General features: G+C 39.2%; 1 protein-coding gene across 4 annotated transcripts in view; it reads right to left on the bottom strand.

Annotated features, from left to right (window-relative positions):
• Chl1 (cell adhesion molecule L1 like) overlaps positions 1-27009 on the bottom strand; it is a 215049-nt gene extending 188040 nt beyond the window's left edge. For 2 of the 4 annotated variants that reach the window (XM_050149355.1, XM_050149354.1), the window contains exon 1: positions 26566-27005. The gene's annotated coding sequence lies outside the window, so the exon portion shown is untranslated. Of the gene's footprint in view, positions 1-25517; positions 25580-26565 lie in introns of those variants that run through there. The other 2 variants (XM_050149359.1, XM_050149357.1) reach the window with 2 other exon arrangements.
• Positions 27010-27527: the final 518 nt, after the last annotated feature.

Here is a 27527-nt window from a genome sequence, read left to right as displayed (position 1 = left end):
TGCTCCAGCAGAGCTGTCGGGTCTCTCCGGGAGCAGAGCAGAGTCTGACCTCACTTCCTCTTCCGCCCAGAATTCTATTCTGTTTACTCCTCCCATCTATGTTCCAAGCCATGAGGCCAAGCAGCTGGTTTATTATAACTTAACCAATGAAATCAACAGATTGATATATGACACTCCCACATCAACCAATGATAGCCTTTGCTGGAGAGGTTGTGGAGAAAGGGGTACACTCATCCATTGCTGGTGGGAATGCAAACTTGAGATATTATCTTACACCTCTCAGAATGGCTAAGATCAAAAACACAAATGATAGCCTATGCTGGAGAGGATGTGGAGTAACGAGAACACTCATCCATTGCTGGTGGGAATGCAAACTTATGCAACCACTTTGGAAATCAGTGTGGCAGTTTCACAGAAAACTGGGAATCAACCTACCTCAGGATCCAGCAATTCCTCTCTTGGGAATACATCCAAAAGATGGTCAATTATACTACAAGAGCATTTGTTCAACCATGTTCATAGCAGCATTATTTGTAATAGCCAGAACTGAAAACAACCTAGATGCCCCTCAACTGAAGAATGAATAAAGAAAGTGTGGCACATTTACACATTAGAGTACTACTCAGCAGTAAAAAATAATGACATCTTGAATTTTGCATGCAAATGGAAGTAAATAGAAAACATCATCCTGAGTGAGGTAACCCAGAGCCACCCCCCAAAAAATACAAATATGGTATGTACTCACTCATAAGTTGATACTAGTCATAAACATAGGGCAGCGAGCCTATAGTTCAGGATCCTAGAGAAACTAAGTAATAAGGTGAACCCAAAGAAAAACATATATAGATCCACTTGGAAATTGGAATCAGACAAAAATTTGGGAGCAGGGGGCGGGGAGTAGAGGGGAGAGAATGGAAGTTGAGAAGAACTTGAGGAAATGGGGTGGTCGAGATGGAGGAAGGACAGATATGAGAGCAAGGAAAGAGATATCTTGATTGAGGGATCTGTTATGGAGTTAGCAAGAAACCTGGCTCTAGAAAAATGACCAAGAACCCACAGGGATGAACCGATCTGAGACCCTAAGCAATAGAGGCGAGGGTGTCTGAACTGACCTTACTTTGTAGTCAGACTGATGATTATTTTAAATATCACCATAGAACCTTTGTCCAACAACAGATGGGAACAGAGGCAATGACCCACATGGGAGCACTGGACTGAACTCCCAAGATCCAGCTGAAGAGTGGAGGGAGTGAGAGTATGAGCAAGGAATTCAAGACCAAGAGGGGGTCATCCACTGAGGCAGTTTGCTTGAGCTAATGGACTGGGAGTGAATGAGCATGGGAACAACCAAACCTCTGAAGGGGGTTGACAGCTGGGGCAGACTGAGGGGCCTTTGATAGTGACACTGGGATGTGCATATACCGGCTTCATGGGATTCTATTCTCTTTGGATGTAAACCTTGCACAACCTAGATGTAGTAGGGAGGGCCTTGGACTTTCCACAGGGCAGGGTGCATGGCACTCCCTAGGGTTGAAGTGGTTTGGGGGAGGGTCTGTTGAGGGAGAGGGAGGGAACTTGGAGGAGGGGAGGAAGTGGGAATTTGGATTAGTATTTTTTTAAGTAATAAAAAAGAATACCAATTGATATACATCATTAACACAGCAATATACTCCTCATGAAAAATGTTTCTTGTCAAGCATAGGACCAAACTAGTCTCTCTAAATGTGTTTGACAGTTGTATGGCTGGGGAAGACTGAAGGGCCACTGGCAGTGGTACTGGGATTTATCTCTACTGCATGTACTGGCTTTTCGGGATCCTATTCTTTTTGAATGTATACCTTGCTCAGCCTAGATGTAGTAGGAAGGGTCTTGGACCTTCCTCAAAGCAAAGTGTCTTACCCTCTCTTAGGATTAGAGAGGGTGGGGTAGGAGGGTTTGTGGATGGAATGGGAGGAGGGGAGGGAGTGGGGATTTGGATTGATATTGTTTTTAAATCGAATAAATTAAGAAAAGTGTTCCTTGTATGTTTGCTGTTGTTTGAACATTAACTGCATTGATTTGTTTAACTTCTTGGATTTCTTTGAAGTTTGTCCAGAACATTTAATCTATAGTGCCATCCATGAAGAATGTTGTCTTCTACAATCTTCACTGAGTTTGCATAATGCTAGCCAGTGGCTTCCCCACTCATTGTTCTGTGGGGTCTAGTCTACTGTCAACTCTAAACAAAGTTAAATCACACCACCTACACACACACACACACACACACACACACACACACACACACACATATCTCTGCCTCTCTACTCTTCTGGCTCTTTTCCTGCCTGTTTTCTTTCCTCTCTGGCTCAGTTTAAAAGGCACCTTTTGAGAGAATCCTTTTGACTAATCTCCTCTAGTCTTTTTTTTTTTTCTTTTTTTTTTTTTTCTCATTTGTGAGCCTTTGTTTCTTTCCTGGAATGGTTTTATGTCTTTCCTTATTTATTGACTTACATTCTTAGGGAAAGCCACTGGGGGAAGACAGGAGACTTATCTTCATCACAATGCTTAGCACAGTGTCTGGGTTTTAGTTTCAGCTTCATAAATATTTGACGAATGAAAGAAAGAAAGAAAGAAAGAAAGAAAGAAAGAAAGAAAGAAAGAAAGAAAGAAAGAAACCAAAGCTACATACATACACACTTCACTTGAAGGCATTAACTCTTCTTTCACCAGCTTCTATCTGAAAGCACACCTATATCCCATACCTAATTTTTTTTCAGTGTGTGATGATGTTGCTTCCCAGCAGGAATCTATTCAAACCGAATTAGTCAGGAGTTGTACAGAAGGCAATGTCTTCCCAATGCACACAGGGCTAAAGAAGGGTTCCTAAACTCCTAAAACTCCCTTCATCTGCAGGCTTTTAAACTGTTAATCAGCACAAACAACTTATAAAACACATTGAGTACAAAAGGTTGCTGAGATGGACGTACCCTAATTCCATGTGATTTAATATTATATGTCTATAGTGAAAACATTGACAAAAAAGAATGTGATTTGGTCTCTTTTTTGCGTTGCTGAGTATCCTGTTAGCTTGAGATCTTTTGTCAGACATTCCTACAAATCAACACTAAGCAAGAATACTGGATATAGTATCTACAAACCCTGCCAAACCCCAGAAATATTTGCTTTCTGGGTAAAAGTAGCCACATTTAGCTTCCTTTTCCCAAAAATGTATGTTGTGTTCTGGCCAATGATGTCCAGTGCTCACAGGAAAATGAGTCTACCAAATGGATTGTTTATGCCATGGACAGATGGCAATATAAGAGAATTTAGAAGACTATATCCTTCTGGTAAGGCCATGTGTTTCTGAAGATATGTGGGAGAACAACCTATCTTACAGTATTTTTAAATGTGTTTAATTTTCAGGTTTCTGTCTGCATGTGTGTGCCTGAATGGGCACAGGTACCCAGAAAGGCAAGAAGAGGACATCCTGTCCTCTGGGGCTGGAGTTACAGTGAGTTGTGAGTCTCCTGACATGGGTCTTGAGAACTGAACTCCAGCCTTGTGCAAGAACAGCAACTGCTCTTCACCACTGAGCTGTTTCTCTGGCCTCTTGGTCAAAGATGAACTCGTTTATGATTTAGAGGTTATACTTCTGCTGGTTGTTTCAAAATTGACTCACATCAACATTCTGAAAGATGCATTCATGTTACTACCCCTCATTATAGTTAAAATAGTAAAAAATACATAAACAGGGAGATTTTTCTTTTGTTCAAATTGTCCATACGGAATATCAATGTGGAAACCATGAGACCCAAAACATGTAGCATACATATATGTATCCAGCATTTACAACTGTGTCAGATTACCTCTCAGAGGTGCAATTTCTGGATTTTGCTTTGAGTTTTTGTTTGTTTGTTTTCCCTGCATAATAGGGATTAAATTCAGGACCTTCCACAGTGGTGGCAAAGTTACAGGGCCTTCCACAGGGCTGGCACTGTTACAGGAACTTCCACAGGGTAGGCAAGGTTCAGGACCTTCCACAGAAGTGGAAAGGTTACAGGGCCTTCCACAGGGGTGACAAAATTCCACAACTGAGCTCCATCCCCAGACACTGGACATCAGAAACAACATCTTCCACTTTAGCCAGGGTTTGAAAAGAAGTCAATGGTATACCAGGTTGGCATCTAACTCTCAATACACCTGTTGTAGCCTCCATAGGCTACCTCACAGGTATCTAATTTTTATGCCTGACAACAACTTTCTTTTTAATAAATAGAAACTAATTTTCACTATGTCTATTTTCTCTGTAATGTTAAATTTACCTCTAAGGCATTTCTGTCTTCTGAGACAAGGTCTTGTGTCCGGCCCATACTAGCGTTATCTAGCCTCATCTAGCCAGTCACATTTTCCTGTCCAAGCTTCCTAAATACTGAGATTAGGCATGTGTCACCAGCCTCTCCAAAACATGAGATATCAAAATTATCTGATTAGTTACATTTCTGCAAATTGCAATATCATTTCTTATAGCACTGGCTTACATTTTTGTTATATTTTAGAGACTAGGTTTCCATCCTATATTCCTATTTTTAAGCCATTCCTAAAAGTCACTGAAAATAGTCATGTCACCAATTTCCAATGGATAAGGCTGGCCTGGCCATTAATAAAACTGATTCGTTCATGGAATCCATAAATAAAACATTGGCAAAAATGCTAAAAATGAAAAAAAATAAAAATAAAAAGACAACCAACTCTGAAATCCTAAAACAGCAAATAAATTAATCAGTTGATAGACTACTATATACCTTTTTCAGAAGTCAGGTGATAAGCTTATGGCAGACATGCCTCAGTGCCCAGAAACATGCTATAATTAATCACCTAGCATGTGGCCAAGAAAACGATGTCATTTGTGATTCTAGTAAACAGACTAAGTGCCTGGAAATTTTGAAGAGTTTTCACTTTTCTGATGAAACCTTTAGAAGAAAGCAGAACCTAAGAGAGCACAACAGAAGTAGAGGCTGTGTGTGAGATAGTGTGAGCTCACATAGGTCCATGTGTGTATGTGTGTACACTATGATTGTCAAGTGCATAGTCTTGAAATGATTGGCTCCATATGATTAATTTTTTAGGGAGTCATACGAAGTTAGATTAACGTAACAGTTGATTTCAAAACCAACAACATAAGAACTTTTTCCTTCTTAGTCTAGAATAAGTATCATTGTCTATATTTATAGATAGAAATGAAAACTCCTCAGTATTCATGGAGAGAAATACAAAATGCTACCAGAAGCAAAAGATTCTATTATTAACCAATGCTATAGGTACTACATCCATACATTAAAAAAAAGAACACGGTAAAAGTTCTCAAAGTTGTAAATTTTATTAAAATAAAATATGTAAAATATTCAATCTTATTGTTGCTTTCTTGGTTAATAAAATATTTATAATGTATTATACAGCATAAAATATCTTAGAAAATTATCTTAAATAATTTTATTTAAACTTGCAGAAAGACTTATACACACTCAAACCAAAGTGAGGAAGCTTTTGGTTATTGGCATTCTATAGAACATTTTTTTTTTGTTTTTGTTTTTTTTTCACTTCAAGTGAATAATAAGTCTAGGTAATACCCACAGGGCATCCTTCTCCATTCTTTTCTGAAATTCCAGCTCTCAGAACTAGGCCTTGAAAGGAAGCAGAGCCTCTGCTTAGTGATATTTCTACATGGAAAAGAAAAATTAACCCAAATGGAAAATAAGGCAGATGTTAGGTTTCAGTGTTGTTTGTTTGCTTTTGTGAACAGGTGATTTCTAGACCATCTCAGGACTGAAAAGAGTGTCAGTATGTTACTGGAACCTAGGGTTTCTAGGATGAACTGGAATATCCCTGCACTCAGCCTCTTGCCAACCAAGCAAACAAGCCCGAGCCTGGCATGTGTGCTTTTGAAGAAGCCATCTTCCTTCTGTGCTTGAATTTCTCTGACCTTACTCCTAATTGGAGAGAAATCTTGCCTTGTGCAAAAGAAGTAAAAACCTTTCAGAACTAGAGAGTGATATTGAGGCCACATTTTACCACATCAAATGGTTTTCACTAAGGATATTGGATTATGCAGTGATAAATACTGCTAAAAATAGATGGTTACAAAAGGCTGATCACAAATAAATGCCTTTGCTATTAAAACGTCAACCTCTTCTTCAGTCCTTTTGAACAAAGGAAATATTCTCTGGTTTGGATACTCTTATTACATTATCTGAGCAGTCCTGATTCATTTTCACCATCTACACTGCCTAATATTTGGGTCTGTACCCCAGATCTTTAGCTCTTTCATTAAGTCTGAGTTTCCTAACATCGGGAAGGCGCTGGACACAGAAAAAAGGAAATAAATTTCATTTTGATACTTCCTATAGTTTATGGGTAACTATAAGTCTCTTGAGATCAGCAGGTGCATATAAATGACCCTATAATTCATACTATAGCACAGTTGATTTTCACATGAATCAGGAATATTATAGAGAGAGGAGTGTGAAAATTTGCTCCCAGGAAGTGTCTTACTTGTTCCTTCTGTTGCTGACATAAACCCTCTTGAGACAATTTAACTCAACAATTTATTCTGTCTCACAGTTCTAGGAATTGTTCCGTATGGTGGAGAACCAAGTTTGTAGGAGTTTGAAACAGCTGGTAGATCACATCCACAGTTGGGAAGAGAGTACGAATGCTCACTTTCCTTTCTCCAGTTATATTCTCCAGACCCCCAACTAGAGAGTGGTTCCACCCAGTGTGGGTGTCTTCCCACTTCAATTCATGTAACTGAGGTCCCTTCTCCCACCCCCCATCCACACACACATACACATCAAATAGCCAGAGGCCCTGTCTGTCTCCCACATGACTTTAGATTCTGTCAAGTTAACTGTCAACTCAAAGTGGGCTGTTCTGGCCCTTATTGCATTATTTTGTATCTCTACCTATAGTATCTTAGGTCCTGTGAGCACTTCTGCATGTGTTTTGGAAGGGACATCAGTGAGTTCATCACAGGAATGCCAATCCCTGCAAAGCATCTCTCCATTTTATGGACTACAAAGGGTTACAGGTTTCAGGTAAAACTTAACCCATCAGCAGCATGCGTGCAAATTTTAGAGACCTGAGTTTTAAAGATCAAGGAGACTAAAGAACAAGAAAAAGCCTGTAGCAGAGAACCCTATCATCTAATCAGAATGTGGTGAGTTTCAGCTGCTTTCACCCTATTATGTTTATAGACATTTTCATTGCTGGCCACTGACGTCACTGTTGCACTTTGACTAGTGAAATAAAACCTGTGTGTGTGTGTGTGTGTGTGTGTGTGTGTGTGTGTGTGTGTGTGTGTGTGTGAATTGAATATGTTAACAGTTTTAGTGAATTACAGGAGGCAGTACGAAGATAATACACAAAGACTTTGGGGTTGCTTGTCTTAGAGAATGAGTCTCCAATGACCAGTTACATCAAAAGAAAGGACAACACAAATCCTGTGTGAGAACCTAGACTCTTGCGAGAAAGGGCCTGGGAGCTGTTGTGCTAGAGGGTCTCTAAGGATACACGGAAGTAGAGAAGAATAATGAAGCCTGGGGCTACTTAATGTGGAAAGTAAGTGTGACAGTTACTTGGCCAGCAAAGCAAGGGGGAGCGAGGAGAAGTTTTCAGGAAGCAAGTGGCATCCTGGTCAAAGTGACAGGCGAGAAAGTAGATTTGAACAGTGACATTTAGGCCTCAGTGAAAAGGAAAGGCTACACAAGGCAGAAATCTGGTGAAACCTGCAGTGGTCTAGCAACTGGAAGACAGAACAAGGAATTTTCTAGAACAGCTGAGGGGGGAATAAATCTGTGTGTCAGGGAGAAAATAGAAACAGGTTTTGCGGCGGCTTCAAGTGACAGAAAATGGCAAGTTGCTAAAGCAAGACAAGAAAAACATGATCCGTGCTATGGTAAAATTACTGTACTTTGTCAAAAGGGACTCTGAGAAAATTGGAGATCATGTGTGCTGTGACAATAACCAGAGGAATTGCCACGGGAAGCCCACAGGGCCTCACTACCACTCTACCCATAAGGCAGTTCTCACCAGAATTGTTATTTATAAGACCTTGAGTTTTATCATCTGAGAATGAAACATGTTCATGAAGTTTGTATAATCCTCTGAGCTTATGTTCCTTGCATACTTCTATAAACTCATGTTCCAGGCTGCATATTCTGTAAGGCACAGTGACAAATTAAAACTGTCACCATAGAGAGTTGGAATGTTGCAGATAAAATGTCAAAATTACTCAGTGTTGTTTTTAGTCCCCTCAATAGCCACTTATTGTCTAACTCTGTGCCTTAGCTAACATACTTCAGACTATCTGGCAAAACTGTTGGGATATATTCACTTACCAGACAGCTTTCCATAGCATCTGAATCCCATAGCAGAAATTTCTTAACCTTTTGGGAACACATTTAAATATTGCCCTCGCCAATCTGTTCAGACAATACAATGATTCATGCCTTCCTTTCTTTATTAAATCTCCTCTCCAGTGGAATGTGTCTGTCAGAGTAATCGGGATCTTTGTTTCTGAGTTACAGTCACTCTAACTATCACTTACTCCCTTTGGGACATGAGGTTATATTTTCATTTGATACTCTAGAGAATAAGTCCAGTTGAACTGTCGTGAAAATAAGGCAAAAATCAGATAGTCCGTGAGCTGATGGTTTGGGTACACACATGTTAGTTCTACTTAAGTTCTTGCTCATGAAATTATCAGAAGGACCAATTAAATGATATGTGCACATAATGGTTTCAAGGAGAATTTATAGCATGACCAGTTCAGAGCTAAATTCATAATAGCATAGTATTTTAAAGTTATTTTTGTTGATTGTGCCATTGAGTTGCCTTAGGGAACATGAGAAATATATATCTTAATATTTTACACATGCTTTTGCCAAGATAATGGGTGCCTAACATGTTCTTGTGTTTCTCACAAGTTGAATCAGAACTCCTGCAGAATAAGAATGATAAGCCCATCCATATGCTTTCTAATAACAGAGAAAGAACAGAGCATACAAGGAAGAAGTTAATAGCAAGATTTAGGGAGACAGTAGAGTAGAGGTCATGGATACACACAACCTGGTAAGGCATGGCCACAGTTCTTCATGATCATTAAAAAATTAGAAGGGAAAGTGAGCTACAGGTAAGGGATTGCTACAGTTAAATACCTACTCATCATTTCACAGTAAACTACATACTCCCCTTTCCATTATGTCTTATGTGACTCTGGAAGTAAAAGGGAAAGTGACCTCTACTCTCTCCCCCATAGGGCTGGCAACCCTTGGTAATCTAAGCAGTGTATCTCCAGCATGGAGAGTTCACTGCAAATGGCCCTTTGGAATCTGCTAAGGAATTTCCTGGTAGTCACAAGTCCAAACCATTTCCAAGAGAAATGAAAAAGAGGAGGGATGAATATAAACAGAGCTGGGGAAAGAACAAGAGCATCTCACCCAACTCAAGTCTTAGTCTACAATGTTGCAGCCAACAAGCTGTCCCTTCCTCTTATTTCTCTACTGCTTTCTCTAGACAAAAGCCATGTGCACTTCATAGGACCATATTATCATAGAAGAAAAGCATTTGTGAAACATGCATGAAGTCTTAAGTTAAAACAAAATAACAAAAATTGCACACATACATACACAGACACACACACCAAAACAAAACAGGAAAGTATCAATTTTGTCAAAACTCAAAAAATCACGTTCAATAAAGGAACTTCTGAAGGCACCACAATCCCTGACTTCAAGCTCTACTATGGAGCTACAGTACTGAAAACAGCATGGTATTGGCATAAAAACAGACAGGAGAATTGACGACCTGGATACCAATCCACACACCTGAATTTTGATTTCACGAATACATGATTTATTGAAAAAGAAGCAAAAAAGATAAACTGAAAAAATTAAGCATATTCAACAAATGGTGCTGGAAAAACTGGATATCAACATGTAGTAGAATGAAAATAGATCCATATCTATCACCATGCACAAAACTCAAATCCAAATGGATCAAAGACCTCAACATAAAACCTGTCATACTGAACCTCATAGAAGAGAAAATGGGAAGTAGCCTTCAATGAATGGGCACATGGTGTGGGAGGTCCTTCTGTCTGTGTTGCTTTTATTGGTTAATGAGTAAAGAAAATTGGCTTGGCCTAAAACAAGGTCAAACTTCTTTGGCAGGGAAAATCAAGCTGAATGCTGGGAGAAAAGAGGTAGAGTAAGAGGGAAACCATGGAGCAACCACCAGAGACAGATATGTTGAAACCTTGCCGGTAGGCCACAAGCCTTATGATAAAATATAAAATAATGGAAATTGGTTAAATTAAGATGTAAGATTTAGCCAATAAGAAGATAGAGCTAATGGGCCAAGCAATAATTTAATTAATAAAGTTTCCATGTGGTTATTTCAGGACTGGGTAGCCCAGAACCAACAAGTGGTCCTCTACAGCAAGCACAGGAGATGACTTCCTAAATATAACCCCAGTAGCACAGACACTGAGAAAAACAATTAATAATGAGACCTCCTGAAACTGAGAAGCTTCTGTAAAGCAAAAGACATGGTCAACAAGACAAAATGGCAGCCTACAGAATGGGAAGAGATTGTCACCAACTCAGATTGGGCAGAGAGCTAATCTTCAAAATATACAAAGAACGCAAGAAATTGGTCATCAAAAAAACAAATAATCCAATAAAAAAAATGGAAAAGAGACCTAAGCAGAACACTCTCAACAGATGAATCTAAAATAGCTGAAAGACATTTAAGGAAATGCTTAAAATTCTTAGCCATCAGAGAAAAGCAAATGAAAACAACTTTGAGATTCCATCTTACACCTGTAAGAATGGCCAAGATCAAAAACACTTATGACAACTTATGCTAAAGAAGACATAGGATAAAGAGAAGACTCTTCCTTTACTGGTGGGAGTGCAAACTGGTACAGCTGCTTTAGATGACAGTATGATGATTTCTCAGAAAAATAGGAAACAATCTACCTCAAGACCTAGCAATACTTCTTTTGGGTATATACCCAAAGCATGCTTGTAGGGGGAGGGGCCGCTTGTTTATCCCAGCCGCCGGGCTATCTTACACCAGAAATAACCACACAGAAACTTTATTAATTAAAACACTGCTTGGCCATTAGCTCTCACTTCTTATTGGCTAACTCTTACATGTTAGTTTAACCCATTTCCATTCATCTGTATATCGCCACATGGCAGTGGCTTACTGGAGATTCTAACTGGTGTCTATCTCAGGCAGAGGATCCAATGGCTTCTCTCTGACTCTGCTTTCTCATCCCAGAATTCAGTTCTGTCTTCTCTGCCTACCTAAGCTCTGCCCCATCAGGCCAAGGCAGTTTCTTTATTCATTAACCAGTACAAGCAACACATAGAAAGAAGGACCTTTTTCCTTCACCAGATACTCAAACATACCACAAGGACATGTTCTCAGTTACATTCATAGCAGCATTATTTGTCAAGCCAGAACCTGAAAACAACCTAAATGCCCCTCAACTGAAGAATGGATAAGGCAAATGTGGTATATTTACACGATGGAGTACTATACAGCATAAAAAATGGCATCTTAAAATGTGTGGGCCAGTGAATGAATCTAGAAAACATCATATTGAGTGAGGTAACCCAGACCCAGAAAGACAAATAAAACATGTACTCCCTCATAAGGGGCTTTTAGACATAAAGGAAAGTAAAACCTGTCTTCAATTTACAATCCCAGAGAACCTAGACAACAAAGAGGACCCTTAGAGAGACATACATAGATCTACTCTACATGGAAAATAGCAAAAGACAAGATCTCCTGAGTAAATTGGGAATGTGGGGATCATCGGAAAGGGTAGAGGAGGAAGGAAGGGGAGCAGAGAAACATATATCTCAATAAAAACAATGTTTTAGAAAATAAAATATATAGAATGATTTAAAAAAATTCTCCAATTTGTGCCTTAAACAAAAAAAATTATTGGCATGTTACTACTCTCAAATATAATAGTTTTATGCTAGTCAAATTTTGAGGAACTGGTGATGGAGGGATCTACCTTTGGTACATAGCAGCTGATTTGGTAATTCTGATAACAAGCGTTTCTATTTTGTTTTTATTCCTCCCTATTCTTCTACTAGAATCTATCAGCAGGAATCCTACACTTTCACTGAATCTGGATTTTTTTCAAAACTAATCTTTAGGAAAATAGTTGAGATTCCAGATTGGGCTCTTAGGTCCTACACCTCTATGGGAAGAACACCGAGCTTAATAAAAAGTCCAGTGTAGAGTCCTGAAGGCCACAAGAAAAACAAAAAAGAGCATGTGGGCTTCATGTGGCCTTCTTGCCACAACAGAATGAAGCCATTTTGGACTATCACCCCATCCAAGCAATCCCTGATCAGCACCATAGAACCTCTATGGTGCCCTCTAAGAGAGAAGTCACCAAACTGAGTTCTGCCTAAAGCTCCAACCTATGGTGTCACGATATTTCATGGTTCTACTGTTTGGGATTATGGGGTAGTTTGCTATATATCAACAGATAAATGAGAAAATGTCCATTTACTTCTTATATAACCAGCTAAATGTTCACATTTGAGAATCATCTTTTAATAGCTCCCCTTTTAACCATTATGATGACAATTCTTGGTTTTCAACTTGACTAAATCTAGAATTAAGAGAAACTAAAGCAGCTGGTACATCTGAGATTGGGGAGTTATTTATTAATTAAATTATTTGAAGTGAGAAAACACATTTTTATCCATATTTTTTGAAGTGAGAGTATCCATCTTTAATCTGGATCATATCTTCTGCTGGCAGCCTATATAAAGGACATGGAACGAGGAATCTTGCTCTCTTTGCCTGTTTTCTCTTGCTCTTGCTGCAAAGTCTCTTTCTTCACTGGCATTGTAGCCTACTTCTTCAGGATTCAACTGACACATCCAGCCTTGTGAACTGAACAATTATTGGATTCCTGTAACCTGCAATGGTTTACCATCATTGTTGGATTAGATGGACCACAGCATGTAAGACATTCTCATAAATCATATATGTGTGTATGTATGTATATAAGATTAATATGTGTTTTATGTAAATATATGTATGTGTTGGGTGTATATGTAATATATTATTTAAGTTCTGTTTCCATAGAAAACCCTGACTAATAAAACTATGCATAAGCTCTGGGATATTTTTTTCTCAAAAACAAACAACTGATACATTAAGAATCATATATGCAAAGTATTTATCTGTTAGCCAGAGACATGGTATTTTGTAAAATTACTACATTCTGGCTGAACTTCATCAATTCCAGTATCTACAGAAATTAGCATTTGCATAAGTAAGGTAGCTTGTTTGTCTAGATTCTTGTCTTCCATGTCCCACCAATCCTCAATAATGGTCAAGCACAAATGTCTTTATTGATCACCTTAACTGAACACTCACTGGATACCTTTACTAATGGACAAATGAGGACCAAAAAAGAAAACATATTAATATTCTTGCCACCCCTACGCCTATGAAAACTACAAGAAAGGACCCACAGTTCAAATTCTAACATGAGGGCCTGACTTCTCCTCAGATCCGCAGTCATGCTGCTGTCCGTCTGTCTTTTGTCTATGATACTACTTTCTCTTCTAATGCATTGCTCTTTAGAAAGACACTTCATCTCTGCATACCTCATGTGCTTCAAACACCAACCATTGTAATATCTCCTGAATTTAAAATACCTTAAGTCATATGGTAAATTCTTTATGTGCAGTTCAACAGAGAAAAAGATGGAAATAGAGTTAAGTCTGAATTCAGAAGTCAATCAAATAGGAACAGTATATATACAGCATGGTCTCCCTCTGCGATATCAGTTTTAAAACATGTGCCACAGTTCACCTGTAAGGACAATGCAAAGCCCTGTCTGTGAACAATAGCCTCTGTTTTGGATACTTATTAATTCACTAATCTAAAATGAACCATTTGAAAAGGCTTTGTGTTCCATTGGAGGCTTGGTCTTATTAAGCGGCCAGAGTACTGGAGAAGAGTTCTTCCACCCCCCTTTCAGATGAATGAGCAGCACGCCAAGAGGTAATGTACCACAATATATTTTCTTTATTTTGAACTATTTTGTACCTTCAGGATCATTAGCCTTATGGTTTTTGAGTTATCACACCTATCATTTTAAAGGTCTCTTGCTGATGGAAAGACATTGACTGAAAGCTCTTTCTTCTGTGAATAATCCTGTGAGACTCCCCTCATCGCCCTGACCTGTTATCTACTAAAATCAAACAGATGATTGTGTTCATTCGAATCATTCTAAAATAAAAGCAATAATGACTGAGGAAGGACTTTCTATAATAAAATCTGTGCTATAAAGTAATGATTTTTTTCCTGATAAAACTACATTTGGGTTACAATGAAGGTCTTCCATTCAAATTTCAGGGTTGCTGAAAAATATAGAGGTAGCTAGCACTGATGGTCCTGGGCAGGTATCAACACAGGCATTGATTTATTTTTTATTTTTATTCTTATTTGTTGTAGTAAAGTAAATTTTTTAAAGTGAGCATTATTTTGGAAATATGTGAGTTGTTATATTACCCAATATCATTCTGTATTTTAGGACATCTACAGAGATTGAAATAAATTTCAATTGGGATTTAATGCCATATGTTAGTCATAGTAACTTACTCATTTATGAAATTAGTCTATATAATTCAAGACCTTCAATTTTATTTATTAATATTTGTGAACTGGAAGTAGATGTATAATTATTTCAGTTTTCAGCTTAAGTCATAGTACTGAGTTCTGAATATTACACAATTCTCTCTCATGCATACACATATCTACAACCTCCAATGTGAGTCAATTTCATTCTTGGTATCAGTGCCAAGCAATGAAAAAGATAGCTGAATTCAACCTTCAAAGATAATAAACTGCAATATACATGCAGATGGGTAAAAAGCCCAGAAGTTAATGATCCATGCCTTTCATAAACCACAAAAACAAAAGTGCAGCCCAACTTGTTTCTCATGGAGTATAGATCCCAGCTTTCTCCAGAGACAGGCAAACGACACAAGCTCAGTACTTAGATGAGCTTGGGAAATGACAGGACACACCTTTATGTCCCTTCTCACCAGCTCTTTATTTGGAGGGGCAAAAGAAGTGGGACGTATGCTTAATTGAGGCAGTAAATACTAGGCTGTAGCAGATTGTTTTACTGTTAAATACAGTAATGGGTTTTTAATGGCTGCTGTCCAAAATTGCACTGGAGAAAAATGGTTTATTAGTAATAATAATAGCTGACACCTTTATCTTCAAAGCACTCTACAAATATTAGCTAATGAATCTTCCAGATGCCACTGAAGGGGACAGTAGATGCTGTTCATACCCTCAGTTTATAGCTGGTGAAACAGGAAACTAGAAGATAACTTTCAAAAAGTTTTGTGCACATATGTCAATTTCCATTTAAACAATTCATATCAATTTTAAAACATGAATGGAAGACATTTTCTCTGATGGTAGCCCCCACCAACCACATACTTTCTTTTATTAAAGGGGCAATGTTTAAGGTCAAATCCAATTCATTTGACCTTGACTCACAAAAACACACATTAAGGTGCACCTGAGCGCTTAGTTCTTTAATTTAACTTCAAGCACATCAATTGTGTAAAAATTCTTTTCAGCCTAAATCAGCTAGAGGCAGAAACTTGCAGATATAGAAAAGCTAGACTGTTGAGACCCTTTGACAGCTATCTCCTCTCTGAATTTCTAGAAGTCGTAAAGCAAAATGGGATCAAGGTCAGGTTTGAAAAGTTTTGTTTGGTTTCTATTTTAATCCATTACTCTGATCTCCACAGAAAATAGAGCACATTTCATATCACAGAGCAATAACAAATAACTCCAAGTAGCCAATTAATTATTCATGTCTGTATAGGGTGTAGGATGCAGATGGTGAAGTTATTATTTCTGTTTCCCTGCTTATTGCCAAGTCAAAGCTACAGTCTCTGAAGGATTCTGTACAGCATCACATTTTTAGCTAGTGTATGAATTTCGTGATACCAGATGCATTGTATACAGCAAGTTAAGAAAATATTTATATTCACAACATAGTGATAAACATGCTTTATGACAAACCAAATATATACTATACACTATACAAATATATCCTATCTCTGTACTCTAGGGGAGCAGAAGGAGTTAAACAAAGGCCTAACAGTGTATACAGTGGAAGAAAATAGAATCTCTAGTCAACACAAAAACCAACCACATTCTTAACAAACACTATCAGTTTCACAAAAAAGGAGTCTGTGGGAGTCAATTAGCATTTAAGAATGCTATATCTTGGGCCCTGGTGTCCAACCTTTCATCCCAGCACTCGGGAGGCAGAGCTAGGCAAATCTCTGTGAGTTCCAGGCCAGCCTGATCTACAGAGAGAGTTCCATGACAGACTCCAAAGCTACAGAGAAATCCTGTTTTAAAACAAAAACAAAAAAAGAAAAGAAAAGAAAAGAAAACGAAAAAAGAATGCTATTGGTATGTACACACTAAAATACGAAATCTGTATTTACTTCTAAATATTCTGACTATAAAACAAGTTCCCACAACTCCCAAGTATATTTTACCAACTCCTGAAAAAGAATTGTATTTCTTTCTACTTCAACTTTACATTGCTTGACAGGTGCCAATATAAACAGTGTTATCACTAGGCTCTAGATCATTTTAAACAACAAAGTGGGATAGGGAATCTGCTGTCTTTAACTATTACTATCTTAATTCATAAATGCCAAACACATAATGTAATATATATATATGTATATATACATATATATTACACACATTGGATATATATCCAATAGTATATATAAATAATATGCAAATAAATATACATAATATCCAGATGTGAGAGAAATACATCCACATTCATGTTACAGATCAACAAAGCATTTCTTCAGGAACACAGAAATGGTAAAGACGGTAAGCAAAATCTAGTGAGAGAGCAGATGTTGGCTTCTACATACAGTGGTACTCATTTTCTGCCATAAGAACTAGGGAACATAAATGCAACCATGATGTTGTCAACTTGAAAAAATCCAGAACCACATAGGAGACAATCCTGTGTACATGCTTATGAAAGTTATTTTGACTAATTGAGGTAGAAAGACCCACTACCACCTTGGGCTGGTTGCACCATTCTCTGCATTGGATCCTGGACCACATAAAGAAAGCAAAGCTAGGCAGGCAGCAGCAGCCCTCATTGCTCTTTGTAACCCACTATTTTAAGCTCCTGACTTTTCAACTTTCACACCACATACCTAAACATGATCACAATTAACCCTTTCATCCTTAAGTTGACATTTTCAGAGCATTTAATCCCAAAAGAACTGTAACTAAAATAGTTGTCTCCACTCAGCAAATGTCGCTCTCAATGGTCATTCCTCACTATGATGCCATTGCATGAAAGATTTTAATGCTTCTTTTGACATGACACCACAATTAGAATAGGTATGTGCTCTATGTGACTTTAAAAGACTCTTCTCCCTTTCTCATGTTTGCCTTGAATAACTAAGTACATAACAAGTAATGCTTGTCTATAGTGAAAACAAGCGCTGACATTTAAGAAGGGCACTGATAGAAACTTTGGGGAATGAAATTTTGGGAACCAAAAAGTCTAAGAAAGGATGCTGACATGGGATAGTGGCCTCAAATGTAGCACAGAGTAGGAATAAAGAGCTTGCGAAAGGGAAGTAGATGTTTGAGTCCTGTCACTGTCACTTGCCAGCAAGTCTGTGTCATTTTGAACAAGGCCCCTTCTATGTTTGTGCTACTCAACTTAAAATGGGGTAATATGACAAAAGTACTTTCCTGAGGCTACTAACATGGGGATTGTGAAACACCGGGTAAACATTTGACAGTGATAGATGGAATTATCTGAGTGGCTTCTGTTTCATCTTTACTCTGACAGCTAGCATGAAGTGAGTATTCCAAAAATGTTTAATTCATAGATGGGGTATTCCATATAAAGCTCAGGCAGATCTCGAACTCCGAATCTCCATACCTCAGACTTGCTTGGTTTGCAGATATTTGTGACTCTACTCAGCTAAATAAATAAACCTTCTTAAAATGACTGACTACTTTCACTGACCCCACTCGGCTACCAAACCATACAACTAAATAACAGATAATTAAGAAAACTTCATAAAAATCTGCTCTCTATTTTGGTCAGGACTGAATTCAACCCTGGAAAAGCAAATGGTGACATTTGTAGTATTTTCCTAGTTTCATTACAGCCCTCAGCAGCTCACATATTATCTATTGATTTGAAAAGAAAAAAAAAGAGAAGGTAAAAGTCACCACTGTTTGCGTGTTTTCTCATAGATTTCAAAGAAGGAATCAAATAAGGAAATATGAAGGCAATAGAGTAAGCATTCAGTTGCATTACAAATGACATTATCTGAGCTTTTATTCCTATTCCCTTACCTAGCTGGCTATTTGACTTTAAGTCCATTTATTTTTATCGTATTAAACAGGCTACCAGCTTCCCCTCTTCTACGAACTACATTGTTGTAAAAGTCAAGGATATGAGAACATTCTCTAAAAAGCATACAGCCTTGTATAATACAAGATATTAAGATTTTAAATGGCCATTTCATGAGTAATTTTCTGAATTAATGGGAAAGCAGTTTTGAGTGGTAGAGTCCTCAAAAAGGTCAGTATTTATTTTCTTCCCAACCTTATTTGCTGATGAGATTATTTATTTTGGACCCACTGAGATACAAGAGAGAGGATAATGAATGGATATTGTCATTTTAGAGTCTTTAGCAAAGGTCTAACACAGTGGCACACTCTTCTCACAATCAACTCTAATAGCATCATCAAAAATTGTTGCATTTTTCTTACCTACTTCTGTTTTTTTTTTTATCATGGAAAATGCTCACTCCCCTTAGCTTCAGAAACACAAATTGCCCAGCAATGTCTCCTTGATCAGTTTCTTTATTCTTTTCTTGTGTATATGACTTTGTCAAAGACAGGGATGCCCTGAAAAGACCCAAAGGTGTAGGTGGCAATGGTGGCAGTGTCACTGTTACTTGAGCCTCCATTTCCTAAGCACAGGTACCATGGTCCCCAATGTTACAGCAGTTTTCCTTGGGGAAGGACCTCTGCTCAAAGAGCCAACCTGATTTCCTCGAAGCTGTCCTTGACATTCTCCTCCCTACTGCATCAGCCCTTGTCTTGGAAAGCAGGGGATGGACAATTTGTTCTGAAGGTTGGAGGCCATAGTGGAAGCCCATATATAGATATGAGTTCATCCATCTAGGGTGATAAAAATGGAGGAGGAAAGAATAACAAATGAAAAGGGCTAAAGATGGTCATGAATGCAAATTTAATGAGACTTGTTTGTGGTCCTTCAAGCTGCCTCTTTCATTGCTCACATTTTATAAATTGGAAGCATCCAAATTGAACGAAGTGTCTTTGCAAACCTATCAAGTCTGATCTACAATGGACTCTCCTACAACCCACTGTATTCTAAGACGGCTTGACTCTACATACTAGGCCCCTTTAGTTTAAGATGGAGGTTCCATTTGACTACTCTACAGATGGAGCAGAATCTACTGCAGCAGGGAGATGATACTGTCTTGTGACTAGACAGTAGTTACTTGCCTCTGTCAAAAACAATAGGTTCTACTCAGCTCTTCTAGTGATTTCTGTTTCCACCTTACAGTGAAGACCAATAACATTCTCAAGGCTGTTTTACAAACTTGCTAATTTTCCTTAACCCTGTTTAAAAAATATGTAGACCCGTATTTAAAATCTCTTCGATTGACTCTCTAAAATATGAAAATGTCAGAAGAAAAAGAGAAGAAGAAAGAAATATCCCAAAGTAGTGTGCCATTTGGCCATTCAATTTAGACCAACAGCATCCTTTAACACTCACAATCTCAGGTCAAGTTACATGAATTTTTTCCAAAATAAGACATATAAAAATCTTAAAATCTCTACTTTTTACACACACACACACACACACACACACACACACACACACACACATATATATATATGTATATATATATATATATCAAAGTTTTAACTAGAAATTTTTCAGGACCATGCAGAACACATATTAAGCCTGGATTCATTCCAAAGAGTGTCCATTTGAATCCTAGATAAGTTTGCCCTTTTATTTGACAATGCACAAGAAGTTTTTAAGCTGAAACTCACCTGTATAGTAATTTTATATAAAGCTGATTACTCTTCCTGCCTCATTTGAAGCCATAAGGTAAAGCATATATGTGTTCAGACTTCAAAAGATCCAGGCACCTTGATGTTTAAGCCCAAATCTATGAACCGAGTAGAACCATTTAAATTTATTGCGGCTTGCTGCATCCCCAAAACCACAATAGTGCCTTCTTTTCTACCATTTTCATAGACATAGCTGGTTGAAAAAATGATATTATACTTAGTAAATGAAAAGAGCATTTAATATTTTTTCAATGAATAAGGTGTTGTTTGGTCCAAAAAGTTTAGTAAGAAAAGTCACACAGGTTGGATAATATTTTCCTTTTCCAAAGACACTTCATGACAACAGGGCAACTGAGTCAATACTCAGGCCTGCAGGATCTTAGGGAAGACCCATGCAAACCTACGGCAATCATGGCAGGACAACAATTTAAACAGCTCCCTCTAGGCATGTCTCATTTCAGCCACAACTAAGAAACACTACTCATATTTTTGGTTGTGAGTCTAGCCTTTAACGGTTGAGTCATCTCTCCAGCCTCTTTCTGAATGTAGACAGAGGATGAGTGAAGGGAAAGGAGGTAGATGAGAAGTAAAGGGCTGTAGCAGGACCAATAAACACCCAGACACAGAAATTGAAGTTCAACCAAAACACCAGAAAAGAAAAACAGACAAGCCACTAGAGAAGTCTTACCACCAAGGCTGGGTGACCACAAACTAATCATACTGAACCTTTCTCTCCTCCCATTTTATATTCCTTCTAGTGCTGGGATTAAAGGTGTGATTCTCTAAAATGGGACTGAAGGTGTGAGCCAACACCACCACCTGAATTTGTTTCTGCATTGATCTTGTGTAGCCAAGGGTAGCCTTGAACTCACAGAGATCCTTCTGATTCTGTCCACCAAAGCCTGTGATTAAAGGTGTATGTCAGCATTGCCTGACCTCTGCAGGCTTTAGCTTTGCCTCTAGCCTTCAGGCAAGATTCATTTATCAAAATACAAATAATATATCACTACACAGGGCAGGGATGATGGGATGGGGGGAGGGAAACTGTGGTCAGGATGTAAAATAAATTAAAAAATGTTATTTAAATACAATAAAAATAAATAAAAGAACCACCACTCAGGATCTATGAAGGATTTGACAAAGAAGCTATACATATACGTGCATATAACGAATATAAATAAAATTTGATGGTACCATGACTCACAGGTCATGTTTGTTCACATGTGAAGGGCTACACAAGCACACATTTATCTGTTTTTGATTCTTCACACATTAAAATGTTATAGGAAGACAAAAATGAATCAAAAAGCTGGAAATTATTAAGCAGTTAATAAGCACTATGAGCTCTGGATAAAGTGTCCGTGTAATGTTCACAGTAATAAGCATGAACTAGGCGTATAAGCCATTTTTACAGATGAAATCAATCTGAAGTTAAAATGCCTTCGCTTCAACACCTATAAGAGGGCCACTTCAATTCTGAACCCCAGTAGCCTAACTACAAAGCCACTGCATTTCGTCAGCAATGTGCTTTCTACCATGCCAGGGCCTATAAGGGTTTATGAGGTGCATAAAATGGAACACATGCCCTCAAAGAATTGGCAATCTGAGAATGGAATTGTGATGCGCACTAAAAATCATGGGCTGTAGGAAAAATGGTGTGATTGCTGTTCTGAGACTTGGGGGAAGGGGTTACAAGAGGAGAGTCAGCGGTTATGTAGATTTCTTATTTCTGTAACTCCTGAGAAAATAAGATACAAGCAAACATCAGACAGGAAAATATGGTAAGACAAAGTCAAAGCACAGAATGTATTGATGCATTTTCCAAATTCAATATATTTATTATTGTCATTACTATCTGCCAATGTCACTTGAGGTGACTACATCTACCTTAAACTTACTCAATTGCCAGTGCAACTGATGAACCATGAATTCACATCATAACTTGAAGAATTCATCTCACCTCAAATCATTTTACCTCAGGCTCTATGCTTGGTTTTTATTGAAATTTTTTTTATGAACACACCTACACATAGTCTACTGATTTGACTTTCAAAAGAAATAAATAATTTGTATTCTTTTGATGGGAACAATTTGTGTGGAAATAAACAGACACTGTTTAGGGAAAATTGTGAAATATGAAAACAAAGTAGACTTTTTTATATTTTAATTATCTAAACACAATGAAAAGGTAAGTAGGATCATTTTGAATCTAGAATACATAAAAATCTCAATTAGTTATGGTCTATTTATGCACTCCCTAAAAACATTCATTAACAAAACAGAATTTTCTAGTATACTAGATAAATATACCAGAAGAAATTGCAGAATAATGTTGAGTTGCCAAGCAACCACAGCTCTACTCTTTCTTGTTTGTGATCAGTCTGACTCATTCAACAAGCTTCCTAACATAATGCTGGAGAATTTCACTCAATTTGATTTTCGTGGGAAAATTATAGTGACTTTTGGTAACACAGTAACACTTTCATTCTCCAAAGATAAACGTAGATGTTCTTTTGATCAAAGGCATGTGTTAATTCATTATTCTCTACATGGTGCTAATGAGAAAGCTATAATTAACTTACCACAAGATTGCAACACACATACAATAAACTGTAGCAATTAGTAATGTTTAAAGTGCAAACCAGCCCCCCGAATTAGGAAATGCAGGCTCTTCCTTTTTAAGAAATATATACAGAAGAGAGGAAGCGCCCTATCTAATTAAATTGAGAATTGTTTCCAGTTCCTCCCAAGGGGAAGGAAAGACACGTGATCTCCAAAATGTGAGCGATTTCCCTTTAATAGCAGAGAACATGGCTCAGGGCCAAGTCTACTTGTAGATAGGCTCCAAGTGCTGGCGAAGAAGGTAATCTTTTCTTTCAAAGAATGCTTAGCACAATATTTTCTAGGAATGAGGAGAAAGAATATTATGCTTTCACTCATTAGCTGTGTTAACTTAGCATATTGTATGTAAATCACCATAATAATTGCATTCTCTTCAGACTGAATTACTTAGGATGGAGCTGTAATCAAAATGTTCATAATTGAAAATACAGTATTCTCAGAGTTGGTTTGAAAAATAGCATGGAACACTGATTGAATCAGAAAATGTAGCTTGCCACTGCAAACAGGCTCTGTAGAAAGACATGTTCATCCTCTTGATTACACCTGGACACGTTAATTAGTACCCCAAATTCAGGGCTCAACACCTTCCAATCTGTCACATTTTCTGCTGCTGCCCTTTGTCTGGTGTCATAAGCATTTTTTCCAAGTGCACGGCTGCTCAGATTTGTAAAGGAAAAGAGAAAATGGTGAAAAGATTTGTGTTTCCAGAGCAGATGACATCCTATCATAGTGTTGGCTGTCATCAATCAAGGGGCAAAATCATTTCCAATAAATAGAACCTTTAGTGCCAGAGCTCCTGGGAGACAATATGTAAATGATCACGTGGATTTCAGACAAGCTGTCACACTAATTCCTCCAGGTCCCTTTTAAAGATGACACAGACGGTGGAGGTGAGTGCTGCAATGCTTACTGTGGAGCACTACTCCACTCTTGGAATGGATGATGCTCGTAGCATTATTTTTTGGGGGGCTGGGGAATCATCCCTTCCTATCAGATATGAATTCCTCTCTGTTACTTTATTTCCCTTTACCGATTAAAACTAATAGGTCAGCTCTACCTTATTTCCTCAGAAAAAGGAACCAGGCTAAGTGATTTCAACAAAGCAATTTTAGGTTTGCCTTATCTCCTATCTCCAAATATTTTAGAAATAAATAGAAAGGGCAGGTTTCTTTACAGATAACGTATTTCTCAGTGGAATATATTTCAATAGGAAATGCATAAAGATGTTTGAGATACTGGTATCTACCTGGCTCAGTTGTTTAAAATCTACCAAAGTATACACATATTTTAGTAAGGAAATGTTTTCTCAAAGTTGATTTAAAGCATGTTGCCTAACTGGAGGGAGGGCATTAACACAAAGATACCATGCATTTTGGATGATGTGAACTCGGCTTGTACAATGCCAGATAAATAAAACTGATACAGCCATGAGGTACTAGCAAGGAAGGAAGAGTTCTGTAAGCTTAAACGCAAAACATGTGTTTATCTTCATAGTCCTATGCTTCTATGATAGAAGCATTTCCTAAAAAAGATTCTAGTCAGCTGCTACAGCCAGGACCTGCAACCACCTAGTAACACCATCTATCTCTATGTATTAGATATCAGTTACTCTGGAGCATTCAAAGGATGACAGCAGGACACTTTGCCTTAGGAGAGGTGAATCCACTGGAGCACTGAAGACCCTGAGATGGGAGATTCAGGGATATATTAGACTCTATAGCCAAATTAAATTGTCAAAGCCATAGATAGGTGCATCACAAAGAGACTAAAATGAACACAAGTCTAGCAACAGCACAAGCAAGTGAGAGAAGAGCTCAAATCCTAGATGGAAAATTGTGGAAGAAATTGGATTTTCTTGTCACCAGTTTTTTCCAGGGACCGATTTCTGCCCTCTGTCCAACACTGGACTCCGTCAATCTAACAATTGCTCAGTTTTTCTCTTTCAGTCTGCTATAAACAAGATGTACGAATTGAACTGGTTATTAATACATTTTATAAATATTCTTTTCTAAAATTAAAAAAAAAAACACAGAATTCTGCCCTCCATAAAAGTGCCAAGAAATAATAATCTACCATATCGCATTAATTTGAGGATTAATTGTACCAGTAATACCGTCTAGAACAGTTGACTTCTGAATGTTTTTCATCAGAGAAGGCAGTTAAACTGCCCGTCTTGGACAATTTCAGTCCAGTCTTCCCACTCAAAATGGCATGATACCTATTATTTAAAGAGGGAAACTGAGGCATGGAGTAAATGACTCTGATTCACACATCCCATAGGAGGTTGAGCTAAAATTCCAAACCAGGTAGACACTCCAGGAGACTACCTTGAAGTACCTGCAAGAGTTACCTAGCTCTGCGCCTACACCTTCGCGCACGCGCTATCTCCCCCTTCCCCTAGCCTTTCATCGGGAGCGTGCTTTTGTGCACACACCTTCAGCTGGCTGCCACTAGCAGACTCTTCGCAGTTCTGGCCAGCGGGGCGGTATTGATCGCCTTTCTCCCTAGGCTGAGTTAGGGGCTACCTCCTCGCCCCATGTGCAAAGTGCCACGCACACCTGCTAGTGCTTGGTGGCTAATCTGTAGTCTCGCCCACCCTCTCCGCCATACCTCAGACCACCCGCCCAGCTCCCTCTCAGGGTTTTGGGCTCCAGTACCTGGACCATGATGCTGCCGCTCCTCCCGCCCCAGATTTTTCGGAGGAATTCCTCAGCCTTTCCCCTGGCTGAGAAAGTGAGGTTCTTAGCAGCCAAAGGGAGTGGGGATGGAGAAAACGACGTTTTTTCCCCCTAGCCTCTCGGCTCCAATCCCAGCTCTCCAAATTAATCACTTGCTCCCTGCTCCCTCCCCATGTACACTTTCACTCAAGGGAGGAAAAGAGAGAGAAAGACAGAGACAGAGAAAGAGGACAAGGGGAGACACAAAGAGGAAAAAGGGACTGTTTGTCCATGACTGGCATCCCCAGCTCCCCCAGCTCGGTTACCAGGGAGCCATGGCAACCAGCGCCCCCCATTCCCGGCTTGCCCTCTCGCCCCCACTGCGTTCTGTTGAGGTGAAGTGCTCTATGCCTCTATCTTTTCCTAAGCCGGCGGTTCACAGATCGCTCATCCCAGGCTGGAGGCATTTAGGGAACGCCACTGCAACCAAGAATTATCTCTAGAGATTAGCGGCTAGATAGGGGCTTTAGGGCCAGGGTGAGAGAACCAGGACCTCCAAGAGCTAGAGGTGGACATTGGAGAGACGTGTAGAACTCTCCCCCCTCTCGCCCCCCACCCCCCGCTTTCGCCTCCCAGATGGCTACAATCTACAGGAGGGTATGCATCCTCTCCAGAGGGTAAGGAAGGGGACGGTGGCTATGTAGGAAGAAACAGTCAGCCTACGGAAGGTTGAGAGCTTAAGGGTGTGGGGGTCCTGGAAGATGTTTCCTACATCCAGTGACCTGGAGCTGTGGAAAATCCAGCCCTAACCACCAGCGTCGGAGGTGCTAGGAAAGGCGGTGCCTCTTCTCAGGTTAGGGAAGGGACCTTGAGCCACTCCCATTTTGGGCAAGGATAGAGTCCAGGATTGTGCACCATTTCCCTTTCATAAGAGTTGCTCTTTTCCCAGGAGCAAGCCCTTGATTTTCCTCCACCCCGCTCAATGAGTTGACGAAAGGACAGATTGAGAGAGCCCCATTCCTAGCAAGGCACGCGCAGATTTACTCACCTGAGCCTCCTCTGACGCCCGGTCTGTCGGGTACCTTCCCTTGGGAAAACTCCTTAAGCGGGCTCACAGAGGCAAAGGGGACCAACAAGGTCCAGAGCCTCTGGGTGGATCCACGGGAGTTTCTAGTTGGACGTTCTCCGCAGATCCTCACCCGGGTCTGCCCACAGAGATTCCGTCTGTCCCCTCCTGCTGTTGGCACAGGTCTCCAGAAGGCCGGACCTGTTCGAGCTTGCACCGGTATCCACGCCCTCCTACGAGAGACTGGCTTGCTCCTCTCCTCCGCTGTCCCCCGGATCTGCTCTGCCACCCCTCACCCACACAGCTTCTTTTCCCTCCCTTTTACACACTCTCCCTTGGGACAAGAGGGAGTTACAGGCTTTAGATTTTGGTTTTATGAAAAGCAGGGAACAAAGACAAAACTTTGCTTGTCGTTTTCAACATCTCTAAGCCAAAAGAGGCAGGATCGCTGCGGGGTTTGATGCCAGCTAGAAACCAAAAAGAAACCCCTCCCCTCTGCTCCGTCTCCCACCCTTCCGCGTTCAGATTCCACACACAGGCTTCCAGTCTGTTTTACCCTTTGCTGCGTGGTGGAGGGTGTGGTGCCCTGTACCTCTTTTAAAAAATGTCTTGCTGGTTTTACTTCCTCATTGGGTGGTGGGGGTTGATGGAACTCTCAATTTAATTTACAAAAGAGGCATCTCCAGTAGCTGTCAAATCAATGAGTGCAGGCATAAATCTAAAGCTCTTCTACTGATATCTAATGTACAATTTGTGCACCGCTACCATCTGTACTTCACCAAATCGGCCAGTGACATTTTCTTATTTACTCTCTATTAATTCAGTGTGACGGAATAAAGCTGTCTCTGCTCACTCCCTGTGCAAAAGTCCATTCCTGACGTTTTGTCTATCTCTCTTTACCGACAAGCAAAATGTTTGTTTCAGAGATGCACTGTAGGGAAGTT

This window comes from Alexandromys fortis, unplaced genomic scaffold, assembly GCF_014885135.2.
Source record: "Alexandromys fortis isolate MF-2015 unplaced genomic scaffold, M_Fortis_MF-2015_v1.1 scaffold_48, whole genome shotgun sequence".
In the NCBI taxonomy this organism is placed as follows: Eukaryota; Metazoa; Chordata; class Mammalia; order Rodentia; family Cricetidae; genus Alexandromys; species Alexandromys fortis.
Note: the sequence above shows the minus strand (reverse complement) of the source record. Positions and strands in the feature narration are given on the sequence as shown.